Below are 25318 nucleotides of genomic sequence, written 5' to 3' on the forward strand. Positions count from 1 at the left end.
AGAAAGCTATATATGCACATGAAGTAAAAAGGCTAGATAATGAGTCAACATTTTATGAGGTGGTTCATACAATTCTTATGGATTGTTGGACAAGGAACAACACTCCACTTCATTGCTTGGCACTTGCCATAGTTCTAAGGTAAATTCTAAAATTATATGAGATTATTATTTTATTAGTTATTCCTCCTCTTACTTATTATGATTTTCTATTTTTATTTTATTTTAATAAATAAGGTACTACAATGATCAATGGCTCAATGAATATCCTACTTTAGTTTCTCCATATAAGAATAGGGAGATCAAATAAGAAAGATTAAAATGTTTTAGGAAATACTTTCCTAACATGGATGAGCACAAAAAGTTAAATTTAGAGTATGTGGATTTTGCAGGTGTAAATGGGGATTTTAGAGATTTTGATTCCCTTCAAAATCGGTATTCTATGAATCCTAAGGCTTGGTGGGTTAATCACGATACATCGCACTTATGCTTTAAAACATAGCCTTAAAGCTTTTTACACAACATTTTTCTTCATCATATGTTAAGAGAAATTGGAGTATTTACTCTTTTGTGCACTTAGTAAGATGAAATAAGATGATCCCAATCAGAAGATTTGATTTTCATTCACAGCATGTCTTCAATTAAGAAAAAATCCACAATATGCAGAAGGAGAGACCAAAATGTAGGATATTGATGGAGATGCATTTGAAACATTTCACTTGATGAGCCAAAGATGGAGTCTGTTGTTATATATATATAGAAAAAGTGGATAATGTAGATGAATGATTTTTGTTATATTTGATAGTGAAATGTGGATTGAACCACCGGCCGTGGTGGCTCCACTGGCTAAGACTCTATTGATCCTCAACGAAGAGGTGAAGGGTTCAAAACCCAGGGGAGGCGCTAGGTGTATTAAGTGTGACTCGGGGTGGTGGGCCCCTCCCGCTAAGTGTCACCTGAAGTTTACGGCATGCGGTCATCGGCCGGGCAGTTTCCTCCAAGACAAAAAAAAAAAAAAAAATGTGGATTGACTTTTTTTTTTTTTGGCCTATTGTTAAATATTAAATTTGATAGTGAAACGTGGATTATTATTTTTTTCCTCCAAATTTTATGGATTATTGCAATGGAAAATTGAAACAATGAATGATATTAATATATATTTTATTAATGTGTTTAGTGTAAATTCATTACAAGCTCTTATTATTATTTATTTATTTGTGTTTATATATAAAAATATGCATTCAATATACAACATGTGTCAAAGTATTGGAATTCTCTATTTTTTGAGAAATAACGTATTGTTGTGTTGTGTTGTGTCATGTGTCGGTGGTAGTGCTACAAGTTATGACTGCATCTTTTGTTCTCTTAAGGATGTTCACTGCTGTTGTTGTCGTCCTCAATGTTCAATATCTGTGGGGCATTGTTGGAATTGAGGCTGACCATTCCGGCAACATTGGCAGAGGCAGAATAGTAGGAAGAGGCTGAACGTGGTCTCTCGATGTCTGGACGTTTCGTTTCCATCCATAGCCTACTCTCTTTCCTTTGTAGGACTAAGCCGTGTAGATATTGCGCATGGGCAGACCCCGTGCTTTGAACCATCTTAGAGAATGCGCTCGCTTCATTTGACAGCAGATTCTCTGGAGTATCGTGCTCTGCAACCTGAAGTGAAAGTTGAAAGCATCGCAATTGATACGACAATAAGAAGAAGAAACGCAGCTACATTGAAATGCATGAATAGTTCATTGGGGAGCCACGGTCCTTTTATGTTAAATCGAATTAGAGGATTAATTTCACTTCTTATTTTTTCAGAAGCGTCAAGCACCGCAATAATCATACTTCAGAGATAAGAGTGGATGTCACTTTCACTTTCACATATCCATGATGACAGACCGCTAGTATGCATTTTAAGCTAGCACTGATGTGTGCATGATGAATAGCAATGTTAGAACATACTTGGCCAGCATCAAGCAAAAGAATTCGGTCGGTGTCAATGATAGTATTAAGCCTGTGAGCTATGATGAGCATGGTGCAGTCGTTGAATTCTTCACGGATGGTTTTCTGGATGAGAGCATCGGTTCTAACATCAACGGCCGCAGTTGCTTCATCGAGAACAAGAATCTTTGATCTTCTTAGTAACGCTCGAGCAAGACACAGCAGTTGCCTCTGCCCGACACTGAAGTTCTCTCCGCCCTCAGAAACCTTGACAGCACACAGCCAACATCAATATCAATGGAGATTTTTAGCTTCGTCTTTCTTAACTTATAAGAAAGAACACATGGATACATTATAAAGCCAATAGAATAATGCTGAGCATTACATCGGCCACTTGCACATAGACAAGTCCAAACATATATATAAATCGACATCTCAACTTTAGTTAAGATTCCTTTTGTTTCATAGAAAATAACTTCCAAGAAAGCATTTTTCGAATTTTCTGGCGTTTATTTCATGGAAAATGAACTAGTCAAGGAAAAAGTTTTTTACTATTAGGAAAAACATCTTCAAAAGTGGAGAAAATGTTTTCTATTTCCATAACTTCTTCCACCTCATGTTCTTTCACCAAAGACAAATTTCTTTTATTTTATTTTTTTCTTTTTTTTAAATTGAGTTTTTAATTTTTTTTTCTACCATTTTCTTTTCTTTTTCCTTGGTTGGTCGCTGACCACAGCAGCAATCAACTATTGGCCATAGGCCAACTCTAGCTTCCCCAAGGACAGACCCGACGAGGGCGAGGCTAGAGTTGGCCCGTGCTCGGCTGATCTAGGTAGTCGGCAAGCTTGCAGCTTGCCTAGATTGGTTGAGCATTGAGCTTGCCGATTTGGCGATTCGCATCTTGGTCAACCGCTGGGCAACCGACCATCATTGAGGCACGTGGTGGTGGAGGATGGAGGAGGAAGAAGGAGGTAGGAAAAGAAAAAGGAAAAAGAAAAGAAAAAGAAATTAAAAATTAATTTTTTATAAAAAAATATATGGAAAATTCTAAAAAATGGCCCCAAGTGCTGTCATTTTCTCAAATAAGGGTATGAAGTAGTTATACTTTTAAATAAGGGTCTGATCAAGGATATTTCTGTCATTTTCCTTTTTCTTTCTTTCCTTTTTTTTTTTTTTTTTTTTTTTTTGGTTCTCTGGCCACCAACAATGCTCGTAGAGGGCTGGGCAAGGGACATCCTTGTTCAATCTTGCGAGGGATGGCCTCACCTGGGTGAGGCAACCCTTGCCCTAGGGGAGAGGTTGCCCCTCACAGCCGTTAGTGAGGGCTTGACAGCCTTCACCAGCCGTGGGCGAGGATCTACCTTGCTTGGGGTCGGCGAGGGCCGTCGAGCCCTCGTTGGCTGCTGTTGATGATGGGCGTCTAGCCCTCATTGGCCCTAGGCGAGGGCTTGCAAGCCCTCATCGACATTTGTCGACGAGGTTAGCGAGCCCTTGCTAGTCGTGGGTGAGGCCATCCTCGCTAGATTTGGCAAGGGTCAGCATTGCCTGGGGCTAACTTCACTGATGGCCGCGAGGGTGGCCCTCGTTGAATTGAGTGAGGGCAACCCTCGCCTAGCCCTCTATAGGCATTGTCGATGGCCGGTCGGCCGCCATCGATGAAGAAGGAAGAAGAACTAGAAAGAAAGGAAATAATGAAGAAAAAAAGAAAAAAGAAGAAGGAAAATGACAAAAATGTCATTGATCGGTTTCTTATTGTGAAACAATATGCACTTTGGGCCCTTTTTTGAGAAAATGAGGGCACTTGGGGCTCTTTTTTCAAAAATCCCAAAAATATAAATATAAATCAAATTTTTTGGTAATTTTTCCCAAAAAATAAAATTAGATTATTTAATAGTAAAAAATATTTTCCACTGAAATTTCAGGTTTCAGTCGAATACCGAAAAATATAGTTATTTTCTTGGAAAATGATTTTTTGAAAACTTTTTTAAGAAATTTAATATTTTCTACGAAATGAATGGATTCTAAGGCTTTAGGTGAGTACTGGATACCCCAAGTGCCAAAACTTATCCCAGGAGACACTTAAGTGCCAAAAGTTCGCAAAAATACATTTAAGTGCCAAAATTAGAGAAAAACAAATCACCTAAGTGTCAAGGGCGAGAAATTCCGGCCAAATGCCAATGTGACATTTTTTTGATGAGATAAGTATAAAATAATGTCGTTTTGCATGTTGACATAGCTAGATAAATCGAACGATGTTGTTTTGCCATGGATTTGAATTTTAATATAAATATTAATTAAATTAATTTTAAAAATAAATTAAAAAAGATCAACACTTTTTGGCGAGAGCATGCGGTTTTATATTTAATTAAATTAATATCTATATTAAAATTCAAATAAGGGGCAAAATGACGTCGTTTTGGCTCTTCTTTGTCGACTCGGCTTTTCGTTGAGCCACGTAGGCAACTTATATGATTAAAAATAAGCCACGTCGGATTTCCGGCATCCTTTGCCGAAGTTGGCACTTAAATTTCCCATTTTTCAAAGAAAGTGGCACTTGAAGTGTACATTTCAGAACTTTTGACGCTTCAGTGTCCCCCATGCCAAGTTTTGACACTTGTGCTATACTTTTACCAATGTTTTATGTATCGAGAAAATGTTATACAAGAGATCCTTCAGTTATTTTCGCAGGTAAAACAATTCCAACGTCTATACCACTCTGCCCGCTATACCACCATGTCTTTGCCAGATATGATGGCTCTTTTACTCTACCTTGTGGTCTATAATTTAGTTCAGAAGGAGGGATATTATGCATTTAATGGAAACTCTACAGATATTATGAAATTAGTCTCTCCACGGAGATTTCTCCAGGGAGATGAGCTAACCATATTGCAAGCAGAGTATTCAAACAACTTATAATCATACATAGAAGACTATAGCTACTTCTTTATCACCAATATCGTCTCATCTCCTTTAACTTCAAAAATTTCTAACATACATGCTTATTTTAGATACATAATTTGTGTTTCTAAAAGTATAGGATGCATATCGATGTTTTTCCTGTATAGTGCTTCCCTGAGAATCTATTGCATACGCACGTCAAACTTTTTTGCTGAACACTAATTCACGCCACTTGCCTTGTATCAATTTAACTCATTTTTTCTCCTCTCTCTGCCAATGGGCATTAAACTAGTCAATTGTTATCATCACTATCTCAACTCTCGCATGCTTTAGGCAACGTCTAACAATCCTTTCCTTCACAAGACAATTTCATGACTTAAAACATTTTACTCTTAAACATAGTTAAGTAAATTCCTGTATTTTCATCAACGTAAACCTGAATTCAGTAGGAAATGCAATGATCGCGTCATCAACATTTTGCATCATGTAACTTAATTGCAAACTCACCTCAACATCCAGACCACAAGAGTTCCTTCTGATGACATCCTTCAAATGTGCTCTCTCCAGAGCCTCCCAAAGGTCAGCGTCTTTATGTTCATTGAAGGGGTCGAGATTGAATCTAACAGTTCCTACACAAAATTGAAAAGAAAGAAACTATTGGAGATGATATTTAGTCTCCAAAAGTAATGGATTCTAAAAGTTTCTTTTGGGTATATCATAGCAGCTTCTCATTCCATAGTAATGGCGTTCAGTGTATGCAGTTATGCTTCGTACTGTAGTCTTTTTCACATGAAATATCGGACATCACATTAAAACAAAATTGGTCATTTTTATCCAGAATATTCCTTGGAATTAAATCGAAGTAGGAGGACAGTGAATCAAGATATATGAACTGATTAGGACTGGTCAGCTGGATTGTTCATGTAAAAAAGAAAGCAACCGTCCCAGAGCAGTTGAAAAAAGACTTGGATTGCCAGAATTGTAAGTAGCTCTTGTGAACCGATGCTTGCTCCAAGGGATAAAATGTTCTGGAGCTCCAATATTGGACATAATAAGTGAGAGAGAAAACTCTCAGCTATGGATTGGTTTGAGGACATAGCAATATCAACCAGTGAGAAGACTGAAAAGCATGAATTTGCTAGCTAAATTTTAACAAATAAGTTAGGTAGATAAAATAATTTCACTGTACCTACCTGAGAAAAGAACCGGTGATTGTGGTATGATGCCAAGGACTTTCCGCAAATCTTCCAGTCCTATTTTAGAAGTGTCGCATCCATCAATCAAGATTCTTCCTTTTTCCAGCTCAACGATTCGGAACAAAGCATTCATCATGCTAGATTTTCCTGCTCCAGTTCTTCCGACTATTCCCAGCTTCTCACGGGGCGCTACAGTAAAAGACAATCCATGCAAGATGGGAGGAAGTTCAGGTCTGTAACGAAGGACCACATCATCGAATTCGATTGATCCCAATGAAGGCCAACTGGGAGGGGGCCGGTTGTTCTCTATTATAGCCGGAGCCTCGGAAGGCAACTCTATGTATACACCCACACGCTCTATGGCATTTAGACTATTCTCAGCTCTGCTTGCTTGTCTCAGAACATCGCTCATAAGGTTCGTTATATTCAAAGTGTAGCTGAGGAGGAGACCCATAGTTGAAGCAAATGCTGCTCTGTTTTCTGCTTTTCCGCTCTGCATGACTGCAAAAGTCACAGTCAACCAGATCATTATGCCTCCTAGAGTCTCCAACCTAATGGAGCGCCAACGGTCGCAACTGATATTGACAAGGTCGAATCTGATATTATTGTCCATGGCCTTGGCGTTAATGGTGGCCAATCTATCATATGCTTTATATGCATGTATTGTCGACAAGCCGTTCAGTGCTTCTCCGAATTGTGCATATACAGGAGATCTGGTGATTGAATCCAAGCGTTTCAGTTCACGAGATGTACTCTGCAAACAACACGAGACAAACAATTAAAAGGAAACTACATCAAAACCTCCAAAGTAATTAGCGATGGGTAGAGGATGAAACATCCTTTAGAAGAAGAGGGGACAAAGACATGTGTTATATAACTTTAGCATGGTGCTCACTTGAGCACCATAACATTTTTTTTCAATCAGTTGAGCGTCATAATTTCTAAAGAACAGTCACTAGGTACGAAAGTTATGTCTCTTGTAATGTCCGTTTTTGGAATAAGAGGTGTAATGCTATCGAGATCTACTGTTTCGTATTAACACCCCCTCTACCAAAAAAGAAAAATGACAAAAGGATTGATAAAAGGAACTTTCATTCTGAGCCGTTTGTGCTTATTATTATCACTGTTTCGTATAAAGGAAAAAAGCCATGTTGCTTCATACTGTAGAAGGATAAGGGAAATTGTGTTTCAGAATTTCCACTACGAAACATTTTAATGCCGGTGCATAGTATCGCAAGCATCACCAAAAAATGCAAATACTACATGACATTGTCAACTTATGTAGCAAAAGAAAATAACCAACCCCACTTAGTGGGACAAGGCTTGGCAATTTTTGTTGCAAGTATAACCATGTTTGAAAAAGCATTAGGGCCTAAACAAGACTGTGCTCACCTGATAATACAGATAGGCAGCATAAAACAAGATCAAGAGTGGCATTATGGCCCAAAGAGAGATTGTGCTCACAATTCCTATAAGCACAAAAGTCGAAAGTAGCTGCCAGACCTGGATCATAAACATATTCACAAATTGGGCGACATTGCAATCTATGTGACCTAGATCCTTGGCAAACCTGTTGATTATTCTTCCCGTTGGGTTGGTGTGAAAGAAAAGCATCGGTGCCCTTAATATAGACTGGAGCATAGAATCATGCAATCTTCTTGCCGCGTGAAGACTTGAAATGATCAACCGATAAGCATTAGTCAGTGTCACGGTCACCTGATTCACAGAAACATGGGAGTCATCACGGAAGTTGCTAGAAAGACCTACACTTCAGGTGACATATTCCCAGATGCACCAAAGACTCTAAAACACAAAATTCTATAAATATAGCAGAGCTAGCAAATAGTCTGTATGATACTGTCAGATTCTCATTAAAATTACATTCATCTTTTCTGCACTACTAACAAGGTAGTGTAGTCCAAACTCAAGGACTAAGGGGTAACGTGGCTTTCCCACTTCATCAATAATCAAGAAAGAAAGTATAGAAGTGCAAGCTACTGCCTAAAAGATATTAAACTTAGGAGATGCATCGACCGAATTTTGACGTACCTGACTAAAGGACAGGAGTGCGTAGATCAATATGTAGAATCCTGGTCTGTAGTTCTCTGAAGTGCTTTGATCTGTCCAGAAACTCAACCAATGCTACTTGAAATTCGAAGAACTTCAGTTGAAATATAGCATATAAAGAATACTGACACCACCCACAGGCCTCCTAGGGCTCTTTTGTACCTAAAAATGGATTGAGCGAAAAAGAAAATAAGTTCAAATACATGTCACAGATAAGTAGCATTACTGCTATTTAATTCTATACAATGTGGTCCAGATTTATGAGTCCCAATAAAAATAGAGGGAAAAAACATTTTACCAAACAAAACACACTATTCGGTTTTCACTAAAAATGAATTTGCAAATGCATCGATGTAGGTGTGGAAAAACATTTAATGATATGCACGACACATGGTTATCATGTGGAGGAAACCTAAGTATCGCAGGAAAAGGTACCTTGAGACCACGTTTTGAGTGATGTCAAGTGAACCTGAGAAAGAAATGTTGCACAAACTTACAACTACATCAATATTTTCTCCATACAGTATTAGCAGTATTAGGTGTTGCATGGACTTTCTTGAACATTTTATTTGAGATATCAAACATATGTTGAGGTAATCTAATTGGCTTATGTGAACCCTACTTCCATTGTAGAGTTCATGAAAGCTTTTTGGTCTTGAATTTCTTATCCAGAAATAAGCCTATTTTGTAAATAACCTGTCCATACAATAAGTGTTAGAAACTAAAGCTTCATATCATGGATTTTACTACCTCATCAGGACTTCCCAACTCACGACGCCCGTTTTCCGCTCCTCTTGCTTAATAAGTACCGACTTCCCTCCTTTACCTTTCTTCCCATGTCTTTGATCTTTTGGCAATTCGTTAACAACGCTGTTAGCTGCTGGTGTGGTTGTTTTCTCCTCTTCTTCTGTTTGTAACTTTATTTTTCCTGCATTCTTCAAAAGTTTCTGGAACAGTACCCCGTTTCTAGAGAGCTCCTCAAAAGTCCCCTCCTCTTTGACCATTCCTTCATGAACCAAAATGATTCGATCCACTTGAGGAAGAAAATGTAGCTGGTTCGTGACAAGAACCCGCGTCTTCCCTCGCAGATCTTCCTTGATACAACTATTAAACACCTGTGACTGACTGTGGGTTAGTATAAGAGATTCTACTGAATGTAAGATCTAATAAATATGAAACTAAAGTTCACTTTAGACATGGAGATCAGTTAAGCCAAAAGTTTGGATACCCCCCTGTTAATAACTAAAAAAAAAAAACTGCTGAAACAAAGACAATAATAGATATACCTAAATTAAAATTGAGGAGTCCCAAATCAGAAAATACTTTTAAAATTAGCAGACGTTGCTTCAATTATTCCAAGAGTGATTGCAGCAAGTTATCTTTAACCGAAGCATTTCTGCATGCTTCACGTAAAAAGCTTTTCAAGTATACAGGTAATTGTTGAAGCCCTATAACATCAATTGTTACACCTGGGGTAATCTAAAGTGACTAATATCCCGCGTCATGAATATCATACCTGTCGACCAACATGAGCATCCAGAGCACTTAACGGGTCATCAAATATGTACACATCTGAATTCGAGTAAACAGCCCGGGCCATAGAAACCCTCTGCTTTTGCCCTCCGCTTATATTGACCCCTCTTTCACCAATCTCCGTAAGATCGCGACCCTAAATATTAATTTGAAACAGATAATTAATGGATCACATTTCACGTTAATAAGAGAATCTTGCAAAGCACTGAGTCCCACTTAACTGGAAGCAAATCAAGATCATGCTCCAGTTCGGTAACGCTGACTGCCTTCCAATATCTTTCTGGTTCAAATTCAGACCCAAATAATATGTTGTCACGCACCTGATATCGCACACTAGGGATTAGGACACAAGATAAAATGATGATATTGTTCCCAACATTGACAGAAAAACAAAACCAGCACTGTGCAACTTACAGTGGCATTGAAAATCCACGACACTTGAGGAGCATAAGCAACAGTTCCTCGTATAATAATGCGCCCATCGGAGATAGGAGGGAGTTCTCCGAGCATTGCGGATATGAGAGATGTCTTTCCCTCTCCAGTACCACCAATAATAGCAACTAAGCTACCAACTGGTATGTCCAGATTGATGTTCGACAATGTGGGTTTTTCTGCCTGAAGTTAGCTGAAAATTTAGCCTCTAGTTGAGAAAAGATACAGCAACAAAAGGACTGGAAACCTCCATAAATTATCATATCTTATTGTGAGATTTTGTGGGATTACTACAATTTTTCTAAAAGCTTAAGCTGTTGGATAAATATGTGGTTTATTATTTAAATATTCTAATACTCTACTCATGCTTAGTATGGTCTTTTACCTAGTACTAAGCATAAAATTTAATTGAGGAGGCAAATGAGGCCTAGTAAAATATGAATTTAGGATCTCTAGCTCTGATACCATATGAGATTTTGTGAAACCACCAATTGTTCTAAAAGTTTAAACTATTAGATGAATGTGTGATTTATTATTTAAATATTCTAATGCTTATATCGGTGAGAATGACATAGTTACATTAACTTGTAGTTACATTAACTTGTAGTTACATTAACTTGAATCCTCAAAATAATGGAAAAAGAGATGCATTCCTCTAAGTTTTGAGATCAGTTATCTACCACCTCAGACAATTAGCAAGAGTGAGTTCACCCCGAAAAATTGCACTCTAGAAATTAGCAAAAGTTTCCATTCACGGTTGGTCACCTTTCTAGAACTTGTGAGTGCACTAATCACTTAACTAATTGTTTGAGTTGTTTCAAAAAAAAAAATGCTTAAGTTGTTCAATGAAGCCGTGCTTTAAATTTTGATTATGGCATCAACTAACTTCTGGGTTAATGAAAAACTTTCAATATGCCCTTATCCTTCAAATCACAGGAGTGGTTATTTTTGTTTATAAACGCACGGTCAATGGTGTTAAAACCCCTAAAACGTAGACAATTCAAACATACTTAAGTCAACAGTTTATTGACATTCAAAAGTGAAAAGGTGAGTGATTTTGCCAGAAAAAATGAGGCAAATCTTTATTTGACCTTTGAGTCCCATGAAAAGTGCCCATCTTTGATTGAAATAGCTGGCTGTCCAGGCTCGATCGGTGGATTTGGAACTACAACTGTCTCTTCTGTTAAAATAAGTTCCTCCAAACGTTGCAGGGAAACATTTGCGGCAACAACCTGGGACTCAAAAGAATGATTGGAAACTGAAATATGACATACATGTGTTCGCAAGCACAGTTAACAATAAGTTTGCCAGATCTAAGATGGAGAATATGCATCTTCTTTGAGAAAGCAAATATAAAGAACTGTAATAAGCACAAAACAGAAATTTTGCTTCCACTTTCCAAATATTATAAATGCAGTTTAATGAAGAGATAATCTGTTACAGAGTTAATTATCACAAAATGGGTTTAGCCTTCCCATTTAGTTATCAAATTGTTGTCACAGGTTTAACCTTCAACTAATTTAATTTCCATTTTTATGCTATTTCAACAACTACACAATCAGTTTAGTTTGAGAAAAATGTAGTATACAAGAAATGATCGTCCACTTTTTGCATGTTTTATTATCCAACTCAAAGGATCAAACCCATCAGTAAAATGATCTATTGCAGTTCACCTTTGATATTGTTAAAGTTACTTTAATTGAGTTTTTTTTCTTCTTTTCAGATTTTTTTTTTCTTTTTTACTTACATAAGGGTATTATGGTCATATACAATTTATATTTAATATAAACACAAAGGGTGTAGGGTTTTGTTACTATAGAAATCTACAGCCCCTCTTTTGTTTCTTTCTTTTACGTTCTCCTTCTTCTCCTCCTCTTTATTCCTTCTCTCTTCCTTCTTTCTCTCTCGCTATTTGCTGCGGGTTCTCTAATCAGCTTTGTGACATGGTATTAGAGTAGATCTAACTACCTGATTACTTGATCGTATTGTTGGTTTGAGAGTCCCCTAGTAACCCTACTTATTCTCTAGTGTGCAGCCACCTAAAGCTGCAATTTTTATGCGTTTTCTCTTCAAGTCTTGATACATATGGGATCAGAAGATATCAGATTCATTAGGTTCGGTTTGTGAACATGGATTACAACACTTACTGATTAGCAGATTCAAGAATCAAAGTACTTCATTGATTATGGTTGACTGGTCTTGCTGGGTTTCCGTCAAACATATAATTATTTGAATCGAGATTTCTGATTAGATATTTTCTTCTATACAGTAGTTTATATTTATGAGTTTTCAGCATTGGAGCCAATTACATCTGATTATACATTAGTGTTGTTGTTTTGATTCTTGCACTAAAGGTTTAGCCTTCTGGATTAGTGGTAGATACATTTATATTGAGATTATCGTCATGAATACTAAGGCTCCTATAGATAGTGTCAATGTTCAAATTACCACTATTAAATTAAATGGATCCTCCAATTACTTGTTATGGGCCTAAGCTGTGAAGGTCTATATTAAGGCCGAAGGGAAACTCCATTATCTTACCAGAGACCCTCCTCCTGAAAATTCTAGAGACTATAGTGATTGGATGAGAGAGAATGATAAACTTTTGGTGTGGTTATGGAATAGCATGGAACCATTCATTGCTGCTAATGTCATGTTCCACACAACTACTAAGGGAGTATGAGATGATCTTATGGAGAGTTACTCACAAGACAAAAATTATGTTTTATGAACTTATATGAGAAGATCTTTAATTTTAAATAGGGAGACAAGTCTCTTGGAGAGTATTATAGTGCTTTAGAAGGTATGTGGGAAGAACTCAACCTTATTAGCCAATCACTACTGATCTTGAGAGACTTATGACACAACGAGCTGAATTTCAAGTGGCCAAGTTTTTATCTGGCTTGAATGCCGACTTACAGCCCGTGAAGAGTTAGCTTCTTGCTGGAGAAAGAGTTCCTTCTATGAATGAAGCATTTTGTTGAATTCAGCGCATTGTCCCTCCGTCTTCTATGTCATCTAAAGACAATTCATCATTTGTGGCTAGTAGTGGTGGTTGTGGTCGTGGTGGATTTTCCAACAGAGGTCGTGGTTTCGAGGAGGTTGTAGTCGTGGTGGTGGACGTAGTGGACAAAGTTCTGATCGAGATAGCCGTCAGTGTATGTACTACGGCAAATCCGGTCATATTGTTGACACTTGTTGTGCCAAGCATGGCAAGCCTGAGTGGGCTCAACGATTAGTTACTGCAAATACTGTTGCGTCTGAAGGGAGTGCTGGAAATGTGTCTTACAGCGACATGAACCCATCTATCCCACTTGGGGGTAGTTCTTCTAAGTCTACGGCTCGAGATAATATGGTTGCACAACTCATCAAGCGTGTCCAACAACTAGAGGCTTCTGAATTCTCATCCACCACCACTCTTGCACGTACAGGTAACATGGTCTCTTTCTCTACTTTGTCTCCTAGCACCTTTTGGGTCATTGACTCGGGAGCTTCTAGTCATATGATAGGTAAGCAAGAACTATTTTCTTCCCACCATAACTCTAGTCCTTCATCAGAAGTTATTTTAGCTAACGGTTCCTCAACTCAAGTGGTTGGGTTAGGGACTATTTCACTTACATCTTCCTTATCTTTGTCCTCCATTTTACATGTTCCCCAACTTCCTTTAAATTTGTTATTTGTTAGTCAGTTAACTAAAAAGCTCTTAGTTGTTCGGTTACATTTTACCCATCTTATTGCATTTTTCAGGACCTTCAGACAAGAAAGATCATTGGTGGAGGGCATGAATGTGATGGAATCTACTATCTAAATGGTGTCTCCACTACTGACGCCAATGGTCTAGTTGCTAGTTCTATTAACCCCCTATTATGGCATTCTCATTTAGGGCATTTATCTTTATTTAAGTTACAACAAATAATTCCCGAGTGTAAATCAATTTCTACTCTTGAGTGTGAGGCTTGTGAACTTGGGAAACATCGTCGTAGTTCTTTTCCTAGTCATAATGATTCTCATGCATCTACTTTACTTGAACTTGTTCATTCGAACATCTAGGGACCTTCCCGTGTTGCTAGTAGAAATGGTTTTAAGTACTTTGTTACTTTTGTGGATGATTATTCTCATTTAACATGGCTCTTTATGCTTCATAACCATTCTGAATTTTTACATGTTTTCCAATTATTTCATCGTGAGATTACTAATCAGTTTTATACATCCCTTAAAATTTTGCGAACAGATAATGCTCTAGAATATACACAAAAATCAATTTCTTTGTTTTGTTCTAATCTTGGCATTATACATCAAACAAGTTGTACTTATACCCCTCAGCAAAATGGTGTGGCCGAGAGAAAGTACTGTCACCTTCTAGAAGTTGCTCGTTCACTCTTATTTCACATGCATGTGCCAAAATCATTTGGAGTGATGCCGTCCTTACCGCATGTTATCTCATAAATCGTATGTCTTCCACTATCCTCAATCATTAGTCACCAATCAGTGTTTTATTTCCTGACAAGCCATTATTCTCTCTTACCCCGCGCGTCTTTGGGTGTGTTTGTTTTGTTCATAACCTACGTTTCGGTTTTGATAAACTATCTCCTCACGCCACTAAATGTATTTTTCTGGAGTATTCATGTACACAGAAGGGATATTGGTGTTATGATCCTACAATTTGTATCCAATATGTTAGTGTTGGTATTACTTTTTTCAAGGGCACACTATACTATTCTACTGAGGGTAAAGAGTTTTCAACTGACATTGTAGCTAATCCTCCTATCCTACAACTTATCCCCATAGATTCTATTAGCCCTTCTCCAGTACCTCCTCCTTTGCAGGTGTATCAGTGGCGAAAGCAGTCTATGACACCACCAGTCTCCAGCTCTTCCATGCCCTCCGTTCAATCTTCCTCCTTGTCTCCTGGTTCGAACGATCTTCCGATTGCCCTTTGCAAAGGTACTCGTTCTTGCACACAAAAATCCTCTTTGGCTTACCCTATCGAGTGTTATGTGTCTCTCTCACATCTTCCTTCTCCATTACGTGACTTTGCTCTATCATTACAAACTCACACAATTCCTACTTCTACCACTGAGGTTTTATCTTGCCTTGAGTGGAAAAAAGCTATGGATGTGGAAATGGAAGCTCTGGTGTCTCGCCAAACATGGTCATTGGTTGATCTTCCTCTTGGGAAATATGTGGTGAAGTGTCGTTGGGTGTACACTATCAAGTACAATCTGGATGGCTCAATTGAGCGTCTTAAAGCTCGGCTCGTTGCTAAAGGTTTTACTCAAACTTATGTAGTGGATTATTTTGAGACTTTTTCTCCCGTGGCACGTCTCAATTATTTTCGTATTATTATTTCTCTTGCTGTGAATTTCGATTGGCCATTATATCAATTGGATGTCAAGAATGTTTTTTTTTTTTTTTTTTTTATGGCGATTTATTTGAAGAAGTATATATGGAGTAACCTCCTAGGTATGTTGCTTAGGGGGAGAATCATAGTAAAGTATGTCAGCTACATGAGGCCATTTATGGGTTGAAACAGTCTCCAAGAGTATGGTTTGAAAATTTTAGTTCAGTGATTTCCATATGTGGTTTCCACCAATGTTATTCTGATCATTCTATTTTGTTCACAAGAAGGAATCGAGGGTGGTCATTCTTGTGGTATATGTGGATGATATAATTGTCTCTGGTAGTGATATGACTGACATTTCTGAGGTTAAGTCCTTTCTTCAGTAGCAATTTCAGATTAAAGACTTGGGAACTCTTAGGTATTTTCTGGGTATTGAAGTTTTACGAAGTAAAAAAGTATTAATTTGTCTTAGTGAAAGTATGTTATTGATCTTTTGTCTAAGACTGGTACACTAGCTTCCAAGCCAGTTGATACTCCCATGGATCCAAATCAAAAGTTTGGAATTGATTATGGAAATGAAGTGGAAGACAAGTATCAGTATCGACGTTTAGTTGGTAAACTAATTTATCTTACTGTTGCACGTCTCGATATTTCTTTTGCTGTTGGTGTGGTGAGTCAGTTTATGGAGTCACCTAAGAAGGCTCATTGAGATGTTGTCTGTCGCATTCTTCGATATCTTAAAAGCTCTCTTGGTAAGTGACTAATTTATAAACCCAACGATTCTTCCACTCTGGTTGGCTATTCTGATGCTGATTGGGCTGGGTCAACATATGATTGACGGTCTACGATTGGGTATTGCACCTTTATTGGTGGTAATTTGGTTCCTTGGAGAAGCAAGAAACAAACTACCATTGCCAGGTTTAGTGCGGAGGCTGAATATTGTGCTATGGCACATACTATGGCTGAATTGTTATGGTTGAAATTTATTCTCTAGGAGCTTGGATTTTCTATTAATCAACCTATTGATATGATGTGTGATAATAAGAAGCTATTTATATTGTTGGGAATCCTGTTTTTCAAGAGTGAACTAAGCATATAGAAGTTAACTGTCATTTTGTTCATTTTGCTGATATGTTCACCAAAGCATTATTTCGTGCTTTTGTTGCTGGTTGTTCCAAGCTGGGCATAGGTGACCTATATGCTCCAGCTTGAGGGGGAGTGTTAAAGTTACTTTAATTGAGTTATTTATTTATTTATATATTTTTTCAAAGTTTTATTTCTTTTTTACTTACATAAGGGTATTATGGTCATATATAATTTATATTTAGTATAAACACAATGGGTGTAGGGTTTCTGTTACTACAGGAATCTATAGCCCCCTCTTGGTTTCTTTCTTTTACGTTCTCCTTCTTCTCCTCTTCTCTATTCCTTCTCTCTTCCTTCTTTCTCTCTTGCTATTTGCTGTGGGTTCTCTAATTAGCTTTGTAACAGATATACTATCTCATTTCTCTAGCAGTTCAATATTGTCAATCATTCACAAAAGCAAGATGAATGAATACTTAAACTGGATGAGGGATATTGTGAACAACATATCCAAAGTAAATAATTAGGAGGAAAAACAAAATGATATTTTCCACTATCCACATAATAACTGCACGTGTTGATGTTGACAATGGTTAGATCAGTAGACTATCCTTTTGAGTATAGAGATGTAGAAAAGAGGGTAGGATGAAATGAAAGAACCTTAGACATCAGGCTAGGTAGCCTGTTTAGAGGAATCTGTAGCACCACAAAAAGAGAAAGTGATGTAAATGCTCTCGCTGGTGTCAAATCGCCACCAAGTAAAGTGAATGTCCCGAATGAGACAACGGTTACGATGACGGGGATGCTGTTTAGTACAAAGCTGTTGAGCTGCCATCAAAGTTAAAATCTCAGACATATAGAAAACCATCTAGCATTATGGAGGAGAAAATGCCATGACCATTAGCTCCCTCACCCCCCTGACAAAGAGGATCCAAATTCATTTGTCTACTGCTAGTTGAGAAACAAATGGGGACTATTTTTCCATGCAAATTTTGGTAATAAATCTGCTAATTCAAAAACAGCTAGTATAAGCCTATGACTACTCAGCTTACATGAAATGGTTAATGGAGTCCAAGACCAGATGGATGATTTGACACAGTAAATCAATCACCTTTCTCAATTTTACACTAACTTCGTCTCATGTATGAAAAGAAATAAAAAAAAATTTGAATTGCTAGCACACAGGTACTTACGAAAGTATTTTAACTGCTGTTGGTCTGCTTGGTAAGTTTATCCCAGACAGAAAGCCAAGACACGTTCTTCCATAAATAGTGGGTTCACAAATTTTTTTTCCCACAAGCAGTTTCCTGCCACTGAGGTATTTTGATCTCTCCCTCCCTCTCTTTTTTTTCTCTCTCTCTCTGGGTGCGCGCACGCGCGAGTGTGTGGATTTGTGGGTGTGGGTGTACATGTGTGTGCTCATACATATGTATTAGATACTGACATAAACATGCATATCGGGGAAAGAAAGAATTTTCCAACTGTCAATACAGATGATAGATAATTCCACAATAAGAAGGCAAAAGATCATCTTAATTTTGAAAACATTCATACCGCAGATAGTAGTTGTGCTCTACGAAAGCACAAAAGCTCATCATTTCGTACTTCGTGAACTCTAGATTGAAAGATCTTTTCCCAAACATAACATCTGCAAGAATTTTTCCAGTGAATTTCATTCGTCATAAAAAGAACACAGCCAAAGAAAACGTAGGCCAGAGCTTCCCACTTATTCAACATACTTCGCAGTGTCCATTGCGGCCAAAATTTCATTCATGAGGCTGACTCTCTTGTCAGTACACTGCAGCCCTTCCTTTGTAAGTTTTCGCATTTTGCTGATTACGACCGTCTAATTAGCCATGTAAAAGATTAGAACATGAAAGCCAATTGATTGACAGATAGACGATTAATAAATATGATATAAATATTAATCCATGAGATAAGAGTGATGAAGTGGCAAAGAAAACCTCTTTTAGCTAACCACATGGCGAATAATACAGAGATTATGAGTCTGAGAATTTCTTAATGAGCAATAGGCAGTGTAGGCAGACATCGCTAATTTTGACTCATGGAAATCTTTACTTGTTGGACCGCAATCCTTTGGTCATAATGGCAATAAGATTTGATTGCATTCGTGTCTTAAGCAACCAGATTAGGCTTGCCCAAAGTATGCATTGTAGCACAAAGTACCATACCAATATGATATTGCCTGTCAGCAATACTACTCCGATACAAATGCTACTATATAGAAGTTTCAGTGGATAAACAACCTCTATTGGGTACCTAGATCAGAATGCCCCCTTCCTAACAATTTAAGTTAAAGACAAATGGGACCTCCAAGTCAGCACAAATATTAGCAAATATATGCTTTTGACTTAAATTGGTAAATGGTTACTAATCATGGAAGAACTCAGCACTACTGATGTTATAGAGAGGATGAACTTTTGAGGGAATAAGAAAGCACAAGCTTACTTGCAATGGGATCATGAGGACAAGCATGAGACATCCAAGCAGCGAAGCAACGCCTAGTTGCTGGTACAGAAGAACCATGGCAATGACAATACAAAACGGAGCTGACCATATGATGTGAAGTTGTTGGCATATTTGCTGAACAATGTCAGGTATCAGATAAGATGCATTTCAGAAAATCCTCTTTTGCAAAATCAGAAGAGTGGTGCGTATGATTACTGAACTAAGTAAGATGTCACCATTGACTTAACTAAATCATGTTGCAGCAATAAGAGAACTATAGTAGCAACGTCATAGTCATGTCTGAGGTAAGAATCTCACCTGAAGTGCATTAGTATCTGTCGTTATCATGTTTGTTATCTTTCCAGATTGGAACTTCTTGTGACCCTCATGAGTGAGTCTCAAGGATTTGCAGAAAATGGCCGCCACCTACCAGTTAGGTTAAATAAGCTATGCTAACTGCTCACCTACGACAAATGACGAAGAAGAACCTAGACTAAACATCTGATACTGGGGATTAGTACACATCTGGTAGAGATTTTACCAAAGTTGACCTCAGCCTAAATCCTGTCCGATATGCATTCTGAAAATACTGGGCTTCACAAAGCACACCGAACAACTGAACAGAGTCCAATCAGAAGTCAATACCATGTCCAAAAACAGTAATTTTCACATATTTTATTGATGAAAGGACATGATCATGGAATCAGAACCAAAAGACAGAGGCACTGATAAATATGAGTAAAGGAGACAATGTTGGCATATAATTACAAATATACTTTAGAGACAAATGCAATATACATGGGAATTTACTGTTTACAGAGGTGATGATTATATTTTCTTCACATATTGCACTATGAAAATTTAATGGTGTGCAAACTTAGAAGGAAAGGATTCTGTCTCCTCACATAAATCAAAACCTTCACAAAAAACCAAAAAAGGATCATACCACACCGAGAAGAATAAAAAAGGCGTAGACATAACCAATCCATGCAGGGTCCCCTCTTTGGATTGACTGTATGTTGCAATGAAAGAGGCATCAGAAAAAAAATCCATTCCTGAAGCACCTAAAATAATCCACCATGATGTTGAATGAAATACTAAAACTAAAGGTCCGTCTCTGTGCAGAATATTTTTCGCCATGGAAGGCAAGGTGATTGAGAATTCAAGGTCAATGTGCCATAAAACAGAATGATGAGATTCTCATTCAATTAATCATAGTCCCTATGGTCATTATGCCATTGCTGTTCCTTTCGACCTGTTCATATTGAAGCAGCTACACTGTCACCACAATACATGGAGCACAGTGAAATAATTACTAGAAAATGACGTTTTACCCTAAGAAAAACATGCTAATTCTGTTTCTGCTACGGTCTGCCCTCCCTGGGAAGTTTTCCATCCAAAGATGGCCTATCGAACATTATTCTAATCATTTGAAGAGGAAAGTCCATGCAAATAATTTTTTATAATGAAGCACATATTTCTCATCAAAATCTTTAAAGTAGAGTCCAGTCCAGCATTGATTTGAAAATTGATGCCTACACAATCATCTGAGAGAGAGAGAGAGAGAGAGAGAGAGAGAGAGAGAGAGAGAGAGAGAGAGAGAGAGAGGGACTTGGAACAACTTACCTGAAGGAGGTGGTTCAGCAATATGGGCCCTGCAAAGCGGGAAAGATCGGTCCCAATCTGTAGTAATTCTTGTAAGAAAGAGTTACTAAGCTTCCAATGAGCATTGCATATTGAAGTGAACAGAATGGTCTTGAAGTATTGTTATTATAGTGATCATTCAAGCTCAATCATGAGATGAATTTCTAGAGACTCCAGTTTTTCAGAAAATGCTTTTTTTTTTCTTTCAGATTCATCAGTTTTAAATGTTCTGCTCGACCAAAATCACTAGGAAAGGAATCACAACATTTGATTGAGCACCATTCACGACTACTAAGGAATCCGAACATTTTGGAATGAGCCCGGTGTTCAATTAGATAATGAAGGGTACCTATGATACCTTAAAGAAGCCTCCCAACCAAAACCTGAAGAAGTAAAGGAAACGAGTAAAATGAGATGGGGAACGTTCAAACAATGAGGAATCTTACAGAATAGCACTGGACAGATGTCAGTGCACTGTCAAATCGAAATTGGAATGAAGAATGGGACATGGGACGCAATTTAGCCAATACATACCTTCCCCCAAGGCTGCTATTCAAAGCTCTTAAAAGCCACGGTTTGGGCCTTTGAGACTCTTTGGCCCAGCATTTCTGGAATCTGCAAAATATGAGATAACTGTGATGCTTTAGAATTGCATCTGAATACACAAAACGTTTGGGACACAGCTAAAGAAAAGTGACAGAAGCAAACCTTTTAAACAGCCTCTCAGTCCGATCCCAAGAGTCTAACTTCCAAACATCCTTTTCGGTAATTGGCCGGTTGTAGCCTTGCAGAATAAGTGGAGTCATCCACCCAAAGTATATCCCTTAGGGAGAGAGAGAGAGAGAGAGAGAGAGCTATTATCATTAGCAACAAAAGAAAAAGCATCTGATTAATAAAACATTAAACAAAATCCAACGTTCCATTTCACTAGACCCCAAAGAAGTGTCTCATTTCAATTTTATTTTCAAGTGAAGCTATTATATGCTTCAGCGAGCAAGAGATATGCACAAACAGAGAACCAATAAATGCCACCATCAGAAAGCAAGTAATACAAGCAAAATGGACTTGTTAAGCAGACAATCAAATGCCAAATTACTAGTTCAGTAACAGTGCTTATTGGAGAACGAGAAGCAGTGCTTTGATATGTCAATCCATAAAGAATAGCTGAACTGGTCTGGTCTTATGGAAAACAAAACAGCACTATTGGATAGGAAAAATTGAAGTTCCGGTATCACTCACTTGAAAAAATGTTGACATGCCTTTCAGGACAAACTTGCTCCTCTCCTGGAAGAGCCTCGTATTTAAGACTATCAAGAGGCTCAGTTTGGATCATTGTATACTCTGGATAAGGAACCAGATTTGGAACGTAGACCAAAAGAAGAATCCCAGATGAAACCTACACCAAAAGAAGCACAAAAAAGAAGAAGATTTAGTCGGGATTCTTTAGATCAAGACGACCAAGGACAGAAAGAAATTATAAAAATTGACAAATGTTCTTATCAGGAGCTTTTTGTTCAAAAGGTTAGGAAAGTTTTAAACAGATGGGTCAGGAGTAAAGTTTTATTGAAAGAGAAGTAACCTGGCAAAAAACCTTGCTGATACACAGATAAAGTGCAGACCTGCAGGATAAATAAGTTGCATATTAGGTCTTCCCCGGAACATCTGAATATGGATCTTGAACTCTAGAACATTGTGATGCATTATGACAGAATAACCTGGTTCCAAAAAGTTTTTAAGTCCCCAAAGAAGATTTCCAATTTTAGAGTTGATTAAGGCAACTAAATCTACAACTGGCTATCATCTTTGACCAATCAAAATTAGTGTCATATTCCCAAAGAGTAATCAGTGTCACCTTAATTATGGCGACTTGACAGAGGCATGCTTCCAGAAAATACATATACAGTATGAAAGCTACTTAACATGAAATAGTACTACTAGCTACACGCGCCAGTTTAAGGTAGCAATTTAACCATATTGCAAGAGATGGATGGAAAAATTTTGCAAATATATCCTCTGCAATAATATATTTTAATAGAAAAGTTAGTTCTTTTGACTATTTTCATCAATCTGCATAGTTCAAAGAGAGAGAAAGAGAGAGAGCATCTAATAACAACCTTTAATTTCTATACTTGCATTCAATTGTGTATAAATGTCTGCTGAAGGATAAAAACTAACCTATGATGCTGATAGTGGTCTCTCATCGAAAGGATGAGATTGAGCATCACAGCTTCCCCCACCAGAACATAAATGAGTCCAAACCGCACGTACCACCTGAACTCCTGGATGTAAACGTGCGTTTCTAGGCCAATCATAACTAGCATGGAGCACCAAGCAAGAGACTCTATGGTTAATGAAATCATCTGCCAAGGCGAAAAGGAACAAAATGAATTAGACTCTCAGTTTGCTGGCCAATGTAAAATAGCAACATTTGAGATTGTTTTTTTTTTTTTTTTTTTTTGGTAAAATCAACATTTGAGATTGTTGCGGACTGGTAAACTGAAGACTCACAGTATGACACAGATTGCTATCTATTATGGTCAGACAACAGTCGGCAAACGGCATTGAAATGCGCAGCATGGCAGCAGCAGAAATAGAGTTGCAGATTTTTACAGTTAACTATAACTGTTAGCCATTGCTGACTCAGAGGGTTAAACTTGGAACCTATGGAAGTTGGAAAAACTCACATGTGCAAAGAAGGATGTTTTCCATAAAGTTCATCAATTTATCAAAACACTAAGTATGCAGAATGTTGCAGCAATGAGGATTGCAGTAGTCCTGCGAGATTTACTGGTGCCAGGCTTCTTCCAAAAGAAGGCAGTGGAAATTAAAAAAAGAAAGGAGAGTCAACGTGCTAGTGAACAATTTCGGTCTAATGCTTTCTTATTTTGTTAAGGCCGAGCAACTAGCTACCAAATGGGCTATATGGGACTCTGTTGATGTGCATGACCACACATTAAACAAAATAACCAGCAAATCAAGATTGTTCATCAAACAGAGAAAGATTATGTGAACATTGGAGAGATGAAGTTAGGTTTTCGATAGAGTAAATTTCTACCTCATATGGAAGGAGGCTAGTCTGACCATCCAGATTGAAAAGAGAAAAGCCCATCACCAACCTCAGCACAGGCTCGGCAGTGCAGTAAAAAGAAAGCAATCCCAACATATAGTTGTAGCATTTCGACCTCAAGCGGTACCTCTGGACTTTTGAAGTTGTCTTGATCAACCAAATTCGGTAGCAGCAGAGGCCCAGAAGAACCAAATAAGATATGGAAATGACCAAGGAATCAACAGCACAAGGTGTGTATGCACCGAAAGCGCTGTCTGCGCTCCTTGCCCAAATCTCATTCGCCACCGGCTGGCAATACCATTCCAACGGCTCAAAACCCATCTTTCAAATGATCGTGTAAGGTATCTGTAAGTTCAAGTAAGTACTTCTTCGCTTTCCAATCAAGATGAATCCTTTCCTACAACAGCAAGAGTCCATCACAACTGCTTCAGTTAGCACTGCAACTATTTAAACGCAGAAGTATCATTCAGCAAAAACTTCCGCCAAATCAATGCACACGTTCAGAAACATCCATCATCAATACTGCAGGGAAATTTGGAATTAGAAGTAGTTAAGAAAGAAAACTCACTGTGGCGAAGTCACAAGAAGTCACAGTCCATTGAAGATTGCAGTGCTAGCAAAGTCACAGGCCATTGCCCTGTGTTCCAAACTAAAATCCCAATTAAATTTCCTCAACTTGACTTGAGCTTTGAAAAGTCTACAATCACCAAAACAATGCTTTGAGCTATGACCCGAAAGAAATTAGAACTCCATTGATTTCAAACAAAGTACCGAGCAATTGCCTCGAGCAAAATTTGAAACAAGAAAGAACATATAGCGAGTGCTTTGAGTGAACCAACAAGAGTGAGTGTGTGAAACAGACCGTCAGAGGCAGATGAATCATCACCAAGAAAAAGGGAAGAAAGTAAAAACGGAAGAAGGATGAAGAAGCGGGACGTTGGGAGCGAGTGATGGTATCCAAGGAAATAAGGAAAAGAGGTCCGAGACGGATAAGAACATTTGACGTTATGCATGACTAAGTTATGGTCTTTCTCTAATGTTTTTGGCTTATTCATTGGACTTACAAAGTCATACTAATTGACGAAGACGAAGACTAATGACGGGCATTCCTGTTCATGGTCAATTATAATCATTTGAACAATTTACTTTCTTGATTTGGTATTCTCTTCTTTATAGATAGGGATAATTACATACATGATTCTTGAACTTTGGTCCAATATGCAATGTTATCCCCAAACTTTTAATTTATTCAATGTAGTCTCTATATTTTTTATACATATTCAATTAAGTCCATGGACTATATAAAAAATGCTCAATATTGCCCCTAAACTCAAATTAATAAAAGAACAAGATTGAATATTTTAATATAGTGCAAGGATTAGATTGAACATATATTAAAAGTTCAGAATCTGTATTGAACAAATTAAAAATTCAGGAATGACATTACATATTATTAGTTTTTTCTTAAAGATAGGCAAAAAACATTGGGATGCAGCATCTTCTCAAATAATTTTACCATGTTTTGCAGTAATGTAAGAGGCTCATGAATACTAAATTTTATTTATTGATCACAATCTTTTCAGTCTAGAGAGGATGTCGACGATTCTCCTAACATAAGAACTATTCTTTTTGTCTTATGTTGGACTTGAGATGTCCTAG

At 37.7% G+C, this 25318-nt stretch overlaps 1 pseudogene; it reads right to left on the bottom strand.

The window, feature by feature from the left end:
- Positions 1-1180: 1180 nt before the first annotated feature.
- LOC104440732 lies at positions 1181-24676 on the bottom strand (annotated as a pseudogene).
- Positions 24677-25318: the final 642 nt, after the last annotated feature.

This window comes from Eucalyptus grandis, chromosome 4 (assembly GCF_016545825.1).
Source record: "Eucalyptus grandis isolate ANBG69807.140 chromosome 4, ASM1654582v1, whole genome shotgun sequence".
In the NCBI taxonomy this organism is placed as follows: Eukaryota; Viridiplantae; Streptophyta; class Magnoliopsida; order Myrtales; family Myrtaceae; genus Eucalyptus; species Eucalyptus grandis.